The 15,603-nt window shown below is 35.7% G+C and overlaps 1 long non-coding RNA gene across 2 annotated transcripts; it reads right to left on the bottom strand.

The window, feature by feature from the left end:
- Nucleotides 1-4,431: 4,431 nt before the first annotated feature.
- LOC135301941 (uncharacterized) lies at nucleotides 4,432-8,409 on the bottom strand. Of its 2 annotated transcripts, none has more exons than XR_010363668.1 (5): nucleotides 7,966-8,409; nucleotides 7,756-7,860; nucleotides 7,496-7,558; nucleotides 6,797-6,881; nucleotides 4,432-4,547 (listed from the first exon to the last, which is right to left on the bottom strand). It is a non-coding gene; the product is annotated as an uncharacterized LOC135301941 (long non-coding RNA). The 2 variants fall into 2 exon arrangements; XR_010363669.1 differs by having other exon boundaries at nucleotides 6,797-6,865.
- Between the last annotated feature and the right edge of the window lie 7,194 nt (nucleotides 8,410-15,603).

The raw sequence follows: 15,603 nt of genomic DNA, 5'->3' as shown, positions 1-15,603 counted from the left end.
GTAAAACTCTTATAACTTTATACTACCAGCAAGATAAATAAATAAAAGATATTGTGTGTCTTAAGATACAGAATAGAAAAAGAGATTAACAATTTTTTCCAACAAAAATATTGTTCCATATTAATACAATCCTGAAAAAAATTGTTGACCTTGTGAAATAGCTGTAGACTGAAACAAAATTGTTTTGTTTTGTTTTCTTTTTTCTAAGTTTGGATCTTTCAATTTTAGATTCCTCTAGAGAAATTTCCAAAAGGGAGTTCCAAAGCAGTATCCTCAAGTATTCAGAAATGTCCAAATATCTTTACCAGTTTGTTTGATGAAGCAGAAATGTCTGATATTATGATACATCAAAAGCCTGTCTTTCTTATATTGGAAAAATTCACTTTTTGCATCCATAAACTTGCACAGCAAAATGAGATTTCCTGATTGGGACCCTGGACAAAGATGGAAATATCTTTATTGTCTTAACATCCCTATTTCCCTGTTCAGGTTTGTTGGTTTTTTTTGTTTGTTTGTTTTTTTGTTTGTTTGTTTTTTTTTTTTTTTTTGAGTGAATCAACCAGATCCTTCTGTAATTAAATTCATATGTGCTTTTGGGGACATCTGTGTTTGAGTCTGTTCCCAGTGCCAGCTGGGGAAGGAGGAGCAGTGGTGCCCCAGCAGAGCCTACTCACATGCCTACAAATCAGGGATTCCAAAACATTTTGTAGGCTGTAATACAGTCCTTACAATATTTCAGGACATTATATGTTGAAAAAAGGAAGGAAGGAAGGAAGGAAGGAAGGAAGGAAGGAAGGAAGGAAGGAAGGAAGGAAGGAAGGAAGGAAGGAAGGAAGGAAGGAAGGAAGGAAGGAAGGAAGGAAGGAAGGAAGGAAGGAAGGAAGGAAGGAAGGAAGGAAGGAAGGAAGGAAGGAAGGAAGGAAGGAAGGAAGGAAGGAAGGAAGGAAGGAAGGAAGGAAGGAAGGAAGGAAGGAAGGAAGGAAGGAAGGAAGGAAGGAAGGAAGGAAGGAAGGAAGGAAGGAAGGAAGGAAGGAAGGAAGGAAGGAAGGAAGGAAGGAAGGAAGGAAGGAAGGAAGGAAGGAAGGAAGGAAGGAAGGAAGGAAGGAAGGAAGGAAGGTTGTCCAGAAAGAAGGATTTTGTAGAGGTGCCAAATAGAGCCTGGAGGTGACCCACCTATTTGGAACAGTTTCTGCCTGGGCTTTGTAGCGGAACTTGTCCTGAGCAGTGTGCACACAAGCTACGCTGTGTCATTTGATCTAGAGCCAGGTGCTGGTCCCTTGAGGGGATGGCTCTTATGACTCTGTGATGCAAAACAAGTACTGGCATCTTGAAAGTGCATTTTAGGTCTTTGGCTGCATGAATTCTGAACCTGATCCCCTTTAGGAGCTATAACATCATCAGTCTCTATGTGCTGGCAAGGAAGAAAGAGGAATACCTTTAAGGACCTATCAATTTGGGGTTATTTGGGGTGTTTCTGTGTGTTTCTACTTATTCAAGGGGCTTCTGAAGAAAGTATATGATTACACATTATTTTTAATAAAGCTGTGGTTGTGAACTTTGTTTCCGTAGTGAAAGCATGTGAAATGAGAAAAGGGAAGGAGAGGGCTGTGAGAGAACTTTAGGGGAAAAAGAAGGGAGGCTATCTCAGCTTTGGCTCCTCCCAATGCCTCGTGGCCCCCCAGCACTGACACAGAAAAGGTCAAGACGATGTGAAAGCACTGCTCAGCAATAGCTAAATCATTGATGTGTTACCAACACTGTTCTAGTCACAAATCCAAAACATGTTGCTCCATTCCAGCTACTATAAAGAAAATTAGTTGTGTCCCAGTGAAAACCTGTACAGGAAGAGGAGGCACAGACCCTAACTGTGGAATATTTACCTGATAGAATTATTTTTTTGCTTATTTTTAAATGCATTTTCTGTTTTATTCCATTACATTTGTAGTTACTTCCAAGACATGCAATATGGTTTCTTGTCCTTGCTAAAATCAACTACCTTTAGACAGGTCAGCATTTTACCTAGGAACTTCTAAGGAAAAAATAATTATATTAAAATATAAAAAATATTTTTGCACATAAACCCTATTTGGTAATTTTACATAACCAGTGGAATATGAATTGGGAAAGCAAGCTCTTTTAAAAATTAATAAGAACTTTTCAGAAAAAGAAATTTGCAGAAAAGGTCATAGTTTCAAAATTTGGAAAACAGCCATAAAGTCATCTAATCAGCATTCCTTGGGGAACGCTTATTCAGGGCAAAATAAATCAGATTAACTGAAATAATTGCCTTCCAGAAATAATTTGATCAGTTCTCCATTTAACTTGACATTAATTTGACCAAAAAGAGGAAAACAAAGTAATGTCTGGGCTGGAATCTTCTCTTTATTGTTCCTTCCTTGTTAAAAGGCTCACAGATAATTTTTATTGGTAGCAATTTGGTGTTAGTAGATAACCAACAATTTATTACTAGATTCATGCCATATTGCTCCTTCAACTTGCAAAAACCCATTTCTTTCATCGATAAAACACTTTTTCATTTATCACCTCTTGAGAGCACTTAAGCAACTGTGATTCAATTAAACCAGTGTTCAATGTCTGTGCCTGTGTTTCACACTTGGCTGATAAAAGAAAAAGATGGGCATATTATACCTATTGATGGACTATATCTTATTTATGGTTTTAACCTATACGTCTTTAACAGTCACGTGAATTTTGCATGTGTGTGTGTGGAGAGTGCTGAGCTGATAAACGAAATCTACAAGTGCAACCCACAAAGAGAAAGAAGAAACATGTTTTAATGTTTTATCTGTTTATGAAGTAAATCTATAGCTTTTTGGTTTTGTCTGTTCCAGAGAGCATTTTTTCCTTCTTACATGCACAGCAGGAATGCCACAAGCACTAGTAGTGCAACCTTTCCTAAACTGAAAGAGCCAGCAATGCAATTTTAAGGGACTTTCAAAAGTATTCAGTCTCACATCCATTCTGTTTGCTTCCTAAACTCCTGTGATAGGCTTTCTGGCAATGATGTAATTTCAGCTTCTAATGTTAATGAATCAGAGAAAAGAAAATAGTCTTTAAAAAATATGCAGGTGAGGAAACTGAATCAGACAACTGTAAACTGGTTTGTCCAAGGTCATGAAGAAAGAGCCAACAAACTTATTTTACATATAAATATATACACACATATATATAGAGGGAGATTAGATAGATAGATAGATAGATAGATAGATAGATAGATATAGTGATAGATATAGATAGATAGATATAGAGATAGATAGATATAGAGATAGATAGATGATAGATAGATGATAGATAGATAGATAGATAGATAGATAGATAGATAGATAGATAGATAGATATAGGTCCAAGCTGGGTTTGAATCCAGAGGAGAGCACAAAACTTCAGAGGCATCTAGTTTAGCTGAGGGAATGAAGAACACACAAATGGATAAACCCCAGTCTTTTAAAATGTAAAAGAAAGAAAAAATAACACGATTGCACTGTTTTTAGTCTCTATTTAATCTGCCATATTGCTCTCACAGGGAAGCTTTGAAATAAAGAGAGAATCTCAGAATACAAAATGGAAGGATAGATAGTGAAAGGTAGTTGAAGTTCTTACCCTGATCTCTATTCCACAGGCTCACCTGAATAATGCCTTTTGAAGCTGTTACATTGCAGGGATTTAGAAGAACAAGGCAAAATGTTGTTTGTGTTTTTATTAATTTGCTTGTGCAAAATGCAGCTTTCAGGGACATTGTCTCACAAGTACAGCTGCCAAGATATTGCCTTGGAATCAAGACACAAAATCTTACTGACATGAACAAATTTGCATGAGGATCCTGTACTTAATAAATGCTTTACAGACCACAGAAAAAGCTGGGTGAATTTTAACTGCAAAAAACATTCTTGTAAAGAGAGGTTTAAATGAACATGAAAACAGTAAGTTGGAACTTGCGGAATATTTTTGTTTAAAATTTTCTTTGGCCTAGAATGTCTTTTAACAAACTTTTTTTTTCTTTTTGGTCAGGAGCTCTGATGTTTATATTTTTTCCACTTTTAGAAATACCTTTTCTGTAAATATAGAAAAGCATTTTGTAAGATTTACATCAGGTTTGTTGTTAAGGAAGAAATTTCCTTTTTCCCAACAATTTCATCGTGTCCAGCAGGTAGTGATGATGATGATGATGACACAGCAAGAATGGCTGAGCTGTCAAGTGAAGGTGGGAACCAGCAGATCCCCAGGGAAGGTGCAGTATTCCCCCAGAGATTTCTGAGAGGAGTTTTAATGAAAGAGATGTGAGAACTAAAGATTAATACATATTTAATTTTTATTTTATTATTATTTGCTCAAAGTTTTCATCACTGAAAAGGTATAAGGATGAGGGTTTTCTTTATTTTGTTTTGTTGTAACTGACTCAAATGCTCTTCTATGTTGTTGCTGCTCCTGGTGTTGTTCCCAGTTTATTTAATCCAGCTGTTTGGGTAGGCATTCTCTTTTACTTTGTGTTGAGCTACTGATTTCTGACTGTGGCTTCTACCTCTAATTTTCTACACAATGAACAAAATAGAAGAAAAACAAACAATAGCAAAATATGTCATGATAGTTTTCATATTTTCCATGGTTTTTGTTGATCATATGCACATCATTTGTCATGCTGCCAAGAGCATCTGAGCTTCAGTCAACTACCTTTGGGACTGTAATTCCTTTATGATCTATTCTCCTATTTATTTTGTTCTGAATGGTTTAGCAGTGCAACTTGGAAAAGAACAGGCAAAGCTTTGGACTAAGTTTCTGTTGAATTAACATACCATTGGCTACGAGCATAATGCATTTTGGGCTGGCAATTGCCCTTGAGAATACAAATCAAATGAATTTATTTTCTTTTTCAACTCCTATCTACTTGGAGCAGCAGACATTCTTATCACAAGTTAATGCTATGCTAGCAACATATTACAATTGGAGAAGGGTAATGGATACAAGAAGTTCATTCATCTGTGTATCTTGCTATTTATCCTACATATGTTAATAGAACATGTCTGCTACACAAAATTCATTGCATTTGGTTTTTTCTCCTCAGTTCTTGCATGCAGAAATATAACTTAATTTTCCTTTCCTTTCCTTTCCTTTCCTTTCCTTTCCTTTCCTTTCCTTTCCTTTCCTTTCCTTTCCTTTCCTTTCCTTTCCTTTCCTTTCCTTTCCTTTCCTTTCCTTTCCTTTCCTTTCCTTTCCTTTCCTTTCCTTTCCTTTCCTTTCCTTTCCTTTCCTTTCCTTTCCTTTCCTTTCCTTTCCTTTCCTTTCCTTTCCTTTCCTTTCCTTTTCATAAAACAAGGAAAGAGGAATATGATTTGCATTATTAATAAGGAAAAAATATGACCAAGAGGTAGGTTGGGCAAATTGAAATAAATCACTGGGTAAATAGATTATTAAACTTAAGTATCTAATGTACATAAGAGCCCCGTATAACTCTTTCTGGCTGTGTTTCAGAAGGTGCCTTTGCAGTCAGACAGCAATGGTAGTTTTCAAAATGTTTCTAGTATAGGTATCTGTGTTGAAGAATCTATATCTAATGGTATTTCAGTCTCCTTTTTCAGACTGCTATGAGAAACAGATATTCCTAGGAAACACCTCCTCTCACCCTGATTAACAGTCTTAAAATATCATAATAAATGTAAGATTAGTAATGCCATTTGCTCTCCAGTAAAAATAATCTAGCTGAGAAACCCAGATGTACCTGCCTTCTGCATCAGTTTGTTGAGATGCATGCCACTTACAATTTTATAGAATTTGAAATCTTACACTGTTTTTTGATATTAAGATAAAGTTGTGTGCCAAAGCATGGTATGCCTCATGATAGTAGATAGCATCCTTTCATTATGAAAATGGTATATGTTGTGTATTCAGGATCCTTAATAATTCTGCAGTGAATTAGAATCAAATATTGATCAGTATTCTCATACAGATATGAGATTTAATCATATGCTTGAGTACAATCATCAAATATTTATGCATGTGGATTGATAAAGATTAAGAATTAAGTTAGCATGATATACACAATGGCTTAAAAGAAAAAATACAATTTTCTTATGAAGTAAAAATTAATAATGTACCCCTGTGGATATATCTTAGATAGAGACTTGCATTTGTGACCCAGCTGCTCAAAAATATCAAGGGGTTGGCCATATTGCTCCTGACCAAGTCAGCAGCTGAATTAAAATTCACTTACTTTAAATAATTATATGAAAAATCTTGAACTGCAAATCCCTGTGTCTATCTAGCTGTGGAATCCTAGTTAAAGGAGCAGTTGAGGTAGAGAAATCATAAAACTGTACAATATGAACCCATCTTTTCTGGGGAGTGAGACTAGAGCAGAGAGTCAGCACAGCCAATCTCTGCCATCTGCTCCTGCAGTTTCTTGACCAGGTTGCAGGGCAGGCAGTATCCTCCCTTTTGTGCTATTAAAAGTGCCATGTGCTGTCTTCTGCACCAAGGTATTGACACAGTCCAAACTTCACAATTCTGAATGGAAATTCATCAGAGCAGACTTGGACTGAGACATAGGACTTTATCCTACAAGAGTTGTCCACTGAAGCATTAAACTCACTAAATGTAAACTCAGAGTAGGCAGTAACTAAGCTATAAGAACCTGTCCTAAATGGGCTAAAATGTGTACTGGGAGACAGGAATGTCTGTTTTTCCTCACGGTGTTAGATCCCACTAAAGGAACTCTTCTGAACCAAGTCTCTAAGGTAGCTCATTTAAAGTTAACATGGATATTTCTGCAAGGCTTTGCACTCACACACGTAGCCACGCCTTCAGTGGACTTGTCCAAACTGCAGCAGAGGATGTTTTTATACATGTGAAATTACTGCACCAGAAATATACTCCATGAGAAAAGACAGGCAAAAAGACAAGAAAATAATTAAACTAAATATTTTGCTCTTTTCACCCTGACTTCTACAAAAAGTAAAAAGCTTGATGATGTTAATTTTAAAATTAATTAATCAGTATTTCTATGTACATTCAGTATATCTGTGTATATTATTTCAAAATATAATCTTATAAATTTCTTTTGAAAAAAGCCATCATTTAAATATTTATAAATGTTTTGGTAAAATATGAGAAACTGATTTTATTTTTTTTTCAGACATATATCAGGGACCAAATATTACTTAATTATCAGGTTTTTATTACTAAAATTTACAGCCTCACAACAAAGGTTTCCATATCATGGAAAATATAATTTTGAGGAATATGTACTTAGTGAATATGTGATGTGATATGCACAAGAAATGCATACTTAAAAGAAATATTATTTAAGCAAATCTGTCTTATATTTATAATTAAAATTATATATTAGTATATATTAAGAATTGATAATATATTTAATCATCAAAAGGAAGGTGATTTAGGAAATCTATTTGTTGAGCAGATTCTGTTCCTTTTTTTTTCTCTTTTTTACTTTTCATCGTCTTTTCAAAACAACAAGTACCAATACCTTTTGTAAAGATCAGTGGAGGAGGTGTGAAGAGATGAAGAACCTAGGTGTGCTCATCACTGGCTGAATGTTATTTTAAGAGAGAAAAGAAAATAGAGAACCTTGGTTACACAAAGACGGGTTCAAGGGATGACAATTCCATTAACAGTGTAGAGAACAGAACTGAATGAATGAATCACACTCATAAAGGATCAGAGACTGAGGGTGAGGACTCAGCCAGCATCTGAAATGAGAGGTCTACATCAAGCAAATGGAAATACCTCTGCTGCAAGTACTTTATAGCCATCCTCCATTCTTTTATTATTTTCTTTGTTACTTTATTGCACTGGGAATTGTTCCTTGCTGTGAAAACCACAGCATCTTTCCTTAAAGAAATACAACTGGTTCTGTGATTTGGGTTTTTTAATTTCATAGCACATTATAAGACTATATTTTATTTTTAATTTACAAAATGGAGCAAGATTTTCAACCTGGGGACACAGAATCTCCTGTAATGGAATCTCGGTATTTCTTAGAGTCAATAAATCAAAAATATTTCAAATCTCTGGTGCAAAAGAAAAAGGTTTTTAAAATCTAAATATATGTATAATAGTTTCAGGGAGGAAAAAAAAAATCAAAATCAACTAGACCACAATTGAATTAACTACCCTCCAAAACTACCCTCCAAACTCCATTAGCTGCTGATGTCCCTTGATGCAACATGCTTTTGTGACAGCAATGCTTTCCCATTGTTGTGTCATTCCTCTTGATGCTAACCGCCATCTGACTTTGCGGGATAGGATTTCCAGTTGGTAAAATGTAATCAGTCTTTTTAACTTTGAATTGTCTCTTTAAAAAAAGATGAGCCAAGCAAATTATTTGTATTCTGAAGGTACTTTCACCTTGTCCTCCTCTTTTCAAAGGTGTATTCAACATTGGGCAAGCAAACAAAGCAAAATTGATGATGCACTGTTAGAAAGTAACTCTTCCAATGCTGTGCAGTGGTACAAGTTCATGGGGAATAATAATTTGAATTCTCTCTATTTTTAAGCGGGGGACATCCTCAAAATATGAATATTTTTGTTTTTGTTGCCCATTAAAACAAAGGAAAAGGTAAAGAAGTAGTTAATGAATCACAAGGAGCAAAATCCAACGTGCTGTAATTTCACTGGAGTTTCAGGCCAGCATGCACTTTTTTTGTCAAAGACACCAAAGGTGAGGCTAGAATCCAATGTCTAATGTCGGATTCTCTTCCATGTATAAAAACAAATTCCGTTTTTTCAGTTGAACATTTCTTAAGGCCTCATGCAACACCCAGAAATACAGAACACTTCCTATGTATTCATTTTATGTCTCCCATTTTATGTTACATCCTTTTTGCCCAATATTTAATAATATTACTTATTTTTATATCAGTTTAATTTTTTATTATGAAAAGTTTGAAATTTATTTTCAGTTTCTCAACTGTCAAAACCAGAGCACTTTCAACTCAATAAATGCAGCTATTTGTGTGTGTGTGTGTGTGTGTGTATGTGTGCATACACACAGTGGAACAAAGTTGAACCAGTCTGTATACACTCAATCCACTTGGGCGTTTGAATTAAGCCAGTGAAAGAAGGCAGCTGGGAAGCCTGGTGGCAGCCAAGTCTTGAAATGTTAACAGAAGCAGCTAAAGAAACTCTGGCCAAGTCAGCAACACCACTTTCCCAACTGCATCCCTAGCACTGAGTGCTGCCAGCAAAGTAGATTACAGGGTTTGGTTTACGAGTTCTTTGTTTGCCAGGCGGGCTTTGTGTGTGGCCATGTATGTAACAATTAGTCCTTGGTGAAGGAAGGATGGGTACCAATGCTGGTGTGCAAGGAGGGAGTGAACAGGTGTTCAAAAGTGTGTTTCTCTTCCCTCAGACATCACTGTTTGCCATCCATGAGCCGAAAATGACATTACAAGTCTGGTCTGCTCAGTGTGGTCAGAGATCAATTGTATGCGGTGGTCATTGAGCTCTGTAATTAATGTGGCTAAACTAAAATGTCCAGCTGCTGGGTCCCCATTTTGCCCTCAGATGAATGTGTGTGGTTCCTTGCTTCAGTGGGAACAGGGTGTGCATAGCTGGGGATGGGATCTGGCTCTGTGTGTACACACTGAAGTTTCTGTACATACAGCAGTTTTAAGGAGAAAGAGAAATGTAGTTTCCTGAATTATAACATTCATTAGCTTCCCATTTTCTTTCTGTACCAAATGTTACTATTTGCTCTCAGAGTTGTGGACTTTGATGTGCAGCAGTCTTCTTTGGCAAAGCATGTAGGTAATTTTGTGACCCTATTTCAACCAAAGCAAAGCTTTTGTCCTAATCTCTAGCTGAACCACAGCCTGAGCTGTTTGGAAGTGTTAGAGGGGAGGAGAGGAGAGAGAGAGAGAGGAGAGGAGAGGAGAGGAGAGGAGAGGAGAGGAGAGGAGAGGAGAGGAGAGGAGAGGAGAGGAGAGGAGAGGAGAGGAGAGGAGAGGAGAGGAGAGGAGAGGAGAGGAGAGGAGAGGAGAGGAGAGGAGAGGAGAGGAGAGGAGAGGAGAGGAGAGGAGAGGAGAGGAGAGGAGAGGAGAGGAGAGGAGAGGAGAGGTAAAAAACCAAATGTTCTGTTTGTGTCTGAAATGTGAAACAGCAATGCCAAAATATCCCAGGAAGTCTATTCTTGCTGTACTACTTACCCAGCCAAAACCAAGTACTTCTGGAAATCCTTCAAGAAATCTTATTAGAGTTATTTCCAGTCCTGCTTCCAGACCAGAGAGGCTTGGATAAGACATTCAAAAGTTTGAATGTTTATCAGGAACTTCTTCCTTTTGCCTCTCCTATCTAAACAAGAGTCCAGATTCATCATCAGCTTTTCATGGATATGTCACTTCCTTCTGCAGATGTCTCTCACTGGTTCTCCCCCGCATACAGGTCAGAAAGTTGAAACAATTGAATTTTGCTTTTATAATCATAAAGCAAAAACCCTAAGACAGGCAAGTTATTAAGCATCATCCTATACTTGAGCAAGAGTTGATGGTGATATTATCCTTCCTCCTGTGTTCCCATTTGTGCACTGAAATATTTTGAACACCAGTAGGTATCCACTTTGACTCAATCATTACAGTTTATTCATGGTTAGTAACATGACTAACCATTTGCCTCTGGTTGCAGATGTGGTGTTGCATTTCTCTCTGAAGCTGCCTCTGTGTATCTATGTGAAGCTGAGCTTGTAGTTCAGGCAGCAGCTGTGACTGTTATTTTTACTCCCTTTTTTCAGAGCAGAGCTAAGAATATGAATTACTTGTTCTCTTTAAACTTAGTGATCATCTTTCCTGATTTCATTTTTCTCATAAGCATCCCCATTTGATTGGAATCTGGGACAGAGGTGGTTTATTTAATATTCTAACTAAACAGGTTTTTTTTTTCTTATTCCTTATTATCCCAAAGAATTTAGTGTTGGAAACAACTGGGGGAAGAAAAAAGTCAGTTTGACTAAGAATCAAAAAAGAACACTAGAATATTTCATAGCTGTTCTGCTTCCTAAAAAAAAAATAAAAGTCCTTTGATACATATATATATACACTTTTAAATTTTTTTAAATTATGCCATCCATAACTAAGCCTCATTATTCTTATAGTTTAACAAATCTTTCATTCCTGCTAGGTAGATCCTCTCCAGTCAAGATAAAACTTTTAAAATATGAGCTCTTACAAAAACCTCAAAAGTGTAACCATCTATAACCTTACTTTAAATTATTCAAATCCAATTTGTAATTCTGTTTGGTTTGAAATTAGTTGTATTGCATGACTCATAGGTTACATGTTCAAAAATGGACCAGTGTGGTCAACTACCTCAACCTGTGACACAAGACATCAAGCTAGCCCGACTTAGGTGTTACTGGAGCTAGATCATGACCTTTGGAACAACCTTTTATTGTTTTTTTCCTCACATAGGTCTAAGCAGGCCAAGATCACCTCATAACTTCAAAAGGTAAAGTGTCTGGATTTTTTTGCTATGAGTCATATTTTCTTATAATCTAATTATTCACACAAATCTTCTCTGAACTCCTTCCAAATATCAATCCTTGTACTGCAAGCAAAGGAATTTACTTGAATATTCTTGTAAAGTTTACTTTGGGAGAAATACATAAATGTTATTTACTCTTTATACTTGCTGAGTAATCCCTTTTTACTAAATTCAAGGGTCTAGTTAGCCTTTCAAAACACAGATTTTCATGTGAAGTTCAGATCAGTTTGGAGTAGGACCATCCCAATTAATCTTTCAGGTGTTAACATCTCCTCTTCTGTTGGTATAATTTACATTCTTTCTTCTTAAGTCTCCCTCTCTCTCTCTCTTTCTGCTTGTTCAAATCAAAACATATACTGTTTGCAAGCTTAAAGCTTATCAGGCAATCAAGACTGCCCTTTGTCAATAACATTTCCTTTTTATTATTTACCAGACTCTAGTTCTTCCTGGTAACTGCAAACTTTGTTAATGATACTGTTATCTTCCAGGTCATTGATAAACACTCATTAAAATATATTATGAAAGCATTGCCTATGGGACCACACTAAAAGCACACCTGCTTGATGATAATTTCTCTGACGTCTGTCAATTAGTTAATGGATAAAATATATAGTGTTCACTGTGTTAAATTTGTAGCATTTTAGACTTTTAATCAAACCGTCTTTGATATGCAGTCAAAGTTTCAACTGAGCTTTGGTCTCTTATACTGATATTACTTCCTTTGTCAACTCAACTTTTAATCTCATTAATAAAATATAATATTTCCTTGAGAGAACCTGTTTAGTAGAAGACTAGTTTAAATGACCTTCATAATGTTTTATTATTTATTGATGTAATGTATCTATTCTACTATTTTGTTTAGGGTCAAGGTCAGCTTGATAGAATATCTTCAGACAGTTCATCTGTCTAGTTTATCCCATTTGAATACTGGTGCAGTATTAAATTTTTTGCAGTTTCTGATATTATTCCAGTGTTTCTAGAACTATTGAAAATAGCAATAATAGCTTAAAGACCCTTTCAGTCACCTGGTAGGATAACTTTTGTAGTGCTTAAGTCATAGTTCATGAATATATGAATGCTCTTGAAGACCTTGCCCAAAGACTTGAGCTGCTGAGGCACAAACTACGATTAGTGTAGGTGTTATTAACAAAGAAAAATATTGTGGTTTTTTATCTTTTTCACTTTATCTTTCTGATATTTTTGTTCTATTCTCCTACCCTAACAAGAAAAACCTTCAATATTATGATATATTTGAAAAGAAAAATATCTGTGGTTAAGACACTTAGCTTGGATGGCTCAGAAGAGGAGATATAACTAATCCTCCTTAGGTACTGGTTATAGCATTATATATAATCTCAGCTACAGGTCTCTCAGTGTATGCTTGCCTAAATAATTTTGAATGTGTTAGATAACACTGACTGAAACCAGACATCCTTTAGCAGATCTCCCCTGACAAAATGGTGCCTTGCCCATATAGATCTCAGGTTCAAAAATATTTTATTACTGGCAAAGAAGATCCTGAGGAATATTCACTATGAAACTGGGAAGAAGATTGTGAGGGGAGTCTGGCCATACTTTCGCACTGCAGCTGAAACAAAACTGGTCAAGCCTTGACTAAATGGTTCCTATCACCCACTCTTGTTTTCTCTTGTTGAATTTCATCTGTTGGTTCTGTGAGCTATTTCTGATTCTCTCCTGGCTTCTGTGGAGGTCAATTTAACAGAAAGAAGCACGACAAATGTTTAAGATATGGAAAAGCAGAACAAATGAAGGCTTTTCTATTTGGAAATAAGCTGCTATATGTGGTTTAGATGCTAAAAAAAATAATACAACTGACAAAATAAGAACACATTAGTAGGTTTTGAATACATGCTTTACATTTCTAGTTGAATCTGAACCATCATTTATTGATTGACTTAGACTAAAGATGGTCCAAGTTGTGACCTAAACATATGTATTTAACCTTTTTCTGGTCATTAGCTTTAAGTAGAATAACCAATGCTTTTTTTATTGCCAGTTACAGTGAAAGAAATATGGTTTAATCTAGTAAGAATTCTAAATTGCAACAATTTAACCATCTGATAACATCAATATGAAATGCAGCTATGAAAATATTAATAAATCTAATATCTGAAGATGAGAATTTCTTTTTATCATTAGCACAGTTAAAACATGGATTAATTATAGAGCTAGATATGCTTCTAATAAAGAAATGTGCAGTTTAACAAAAAATTGAACTCAACTAGAATAATGTTTCAGAAAAGCCACAAATAAAGTATTTGTTAAAAAGACTTAAAGGAAGCAATATATAGGACACTGTTTGCATATTGCTGTGCCAAAACAAACATGACCACATAAATGCAAGACTAATTTGGAGAAGCAGTTTCTACACTGTAATTCTAATGGTGAAACCTGTGATTGTGGCTGCAATCCTGCAATCCCCAGCAGTTGTACTGGGTTTATTCAAGCCAGTAGTTGAGTTAGACATTGCCACATTCTGACTGTTGCTAAATTCTTCTGATTCACCACACACAATGTGCCTAAGATCAGTGTTTTCTACTTTCTTCACAAGTCCATTGCTACCACTTGTTTAGTTCTGGATTTGATAACAACCACCAACTAATTTCTAAAAATCGTGTATACAGTTTTATATTGTTTATCATAGTTTTGTCATCTCTAGATGTTTTTTTTTTCTGCTTTGATTCTTTCTCAAGGTTCCCTCTCACCACAGGCATCCTCTAATGACCTTTACAATCCCATATTTCTGGTTCCTATAAGTTAAGATTCTGGTCTATATTTTTTCACCATGACCACTAAGAGTGGCCATTATACAACTAATAATAATGTTGCTATCCTTATCTTCCTTGCTTTGTCTTTTCTCTCCTTTCTTCCTCAGTAGAAAAAAAAAAATCCATCAAAACTCACTTTTGGCAAGATAATGCTATCCAACCCTGGCTTAATTTGCATTTTCTGTATGTAACATGGTTTGGTTGACTGTTTATTTGGTTCCTAAAAAATTATCTGTAGAATTTTCCTTTTTACAATACTCAGTAACCTCTAAAATTCAATAAATTAAAATTTTATACTTGAAATAAAAACTCATGCCACTGGAGTCCTGCATTTGTAGACATTTAGAAACAACGCCATAACAAAATTTTCAAATACAAGTCATAAAGAGGGGACTGATGATGTAAACTCTGTACTAGGTCACTGCTGTGAGAGAAAACTCCACAGGTGAAAATAGTTGAAGATGTTACTAGCTACAGAGAAATAAAAGACAGTCTCTCCACCTGTCTATACATATAATGGATGCAAGGGGAAAACATTGATGGGTTGCTCAGATTGACCAGGCAGAGTCCATGTCGTCTACACTTCAACAAAGACTGAGAAAGAAATAGAAAGAAAAAATGATCTTTGTATAAAGAGTAAAAAAATTGTTAGTCAAGTCTGCCTGTTTGACAGGAGTTGCAAAGCTGTCAGTGACAAGTGAGGATTTTTTAAAATGATTGAAAGAGATATCAAAAAGTTATTAACTATTTTGGGCTTGCTGATTCAGTTTCTTGAGAGCTTGAGGGGAAAGGAAAAGGTATATTATTTTTCTAATATTTGTGAGGCAATTTCCCAAGAGATGGAATTTCCATCATAATATCAAAAAAGTGAAATTTAAAAAAAAAAAAAAGAGTACACAAACCACCCACTTATTTTCTTTCACTGACTCCACAGTTTTACATTTAGGAAGGATTCAATTCAAGTAAGTTGGAAAACTAGAAATGCACTTGATGAGCTTTAAAATTAAGGCAATATGGCAAAGAAAATGGCCAATGCTCAATTTACAGATGTTATGGAAATTACACATACGTGCCACCATAACAGGGTTCAGCTCTAAGTTTCTGCTGAATTAATCAGCCAAGAAGAGATTCTTGTATAACATCTTTTTTATTAGTAAAAATGCAGCTTTGTTCAAAGAAAGCCCTGGGCAATTCTACCATTATGAGCTGAATTCCCTGCCTGTCATGTGACACTTCAGACCAGTTGTAACACTGTGCTTTGGGACCTTCCGTCACTGGGTCCTTCCATTGTCTCCAGATGAGCCATTTC

This window comes from Passer domesticus, chromosome 5, assembly GCF_036417665.1.
Source record: "Passer domesticus isolate bPasDom1 chromosome 5, bPasDom1.hap1, whole genome shotgun sequence".
Taxonomy (NCBI): domain Eukaryota; kingdom Metazoa; phylum Chordata; class Aves; order Passeriformes; family Passeridae; genus Passer; species Passer domesticus.
This window is presented reverse-complemented; position numbering and strand designations above follow the sequence as displayed.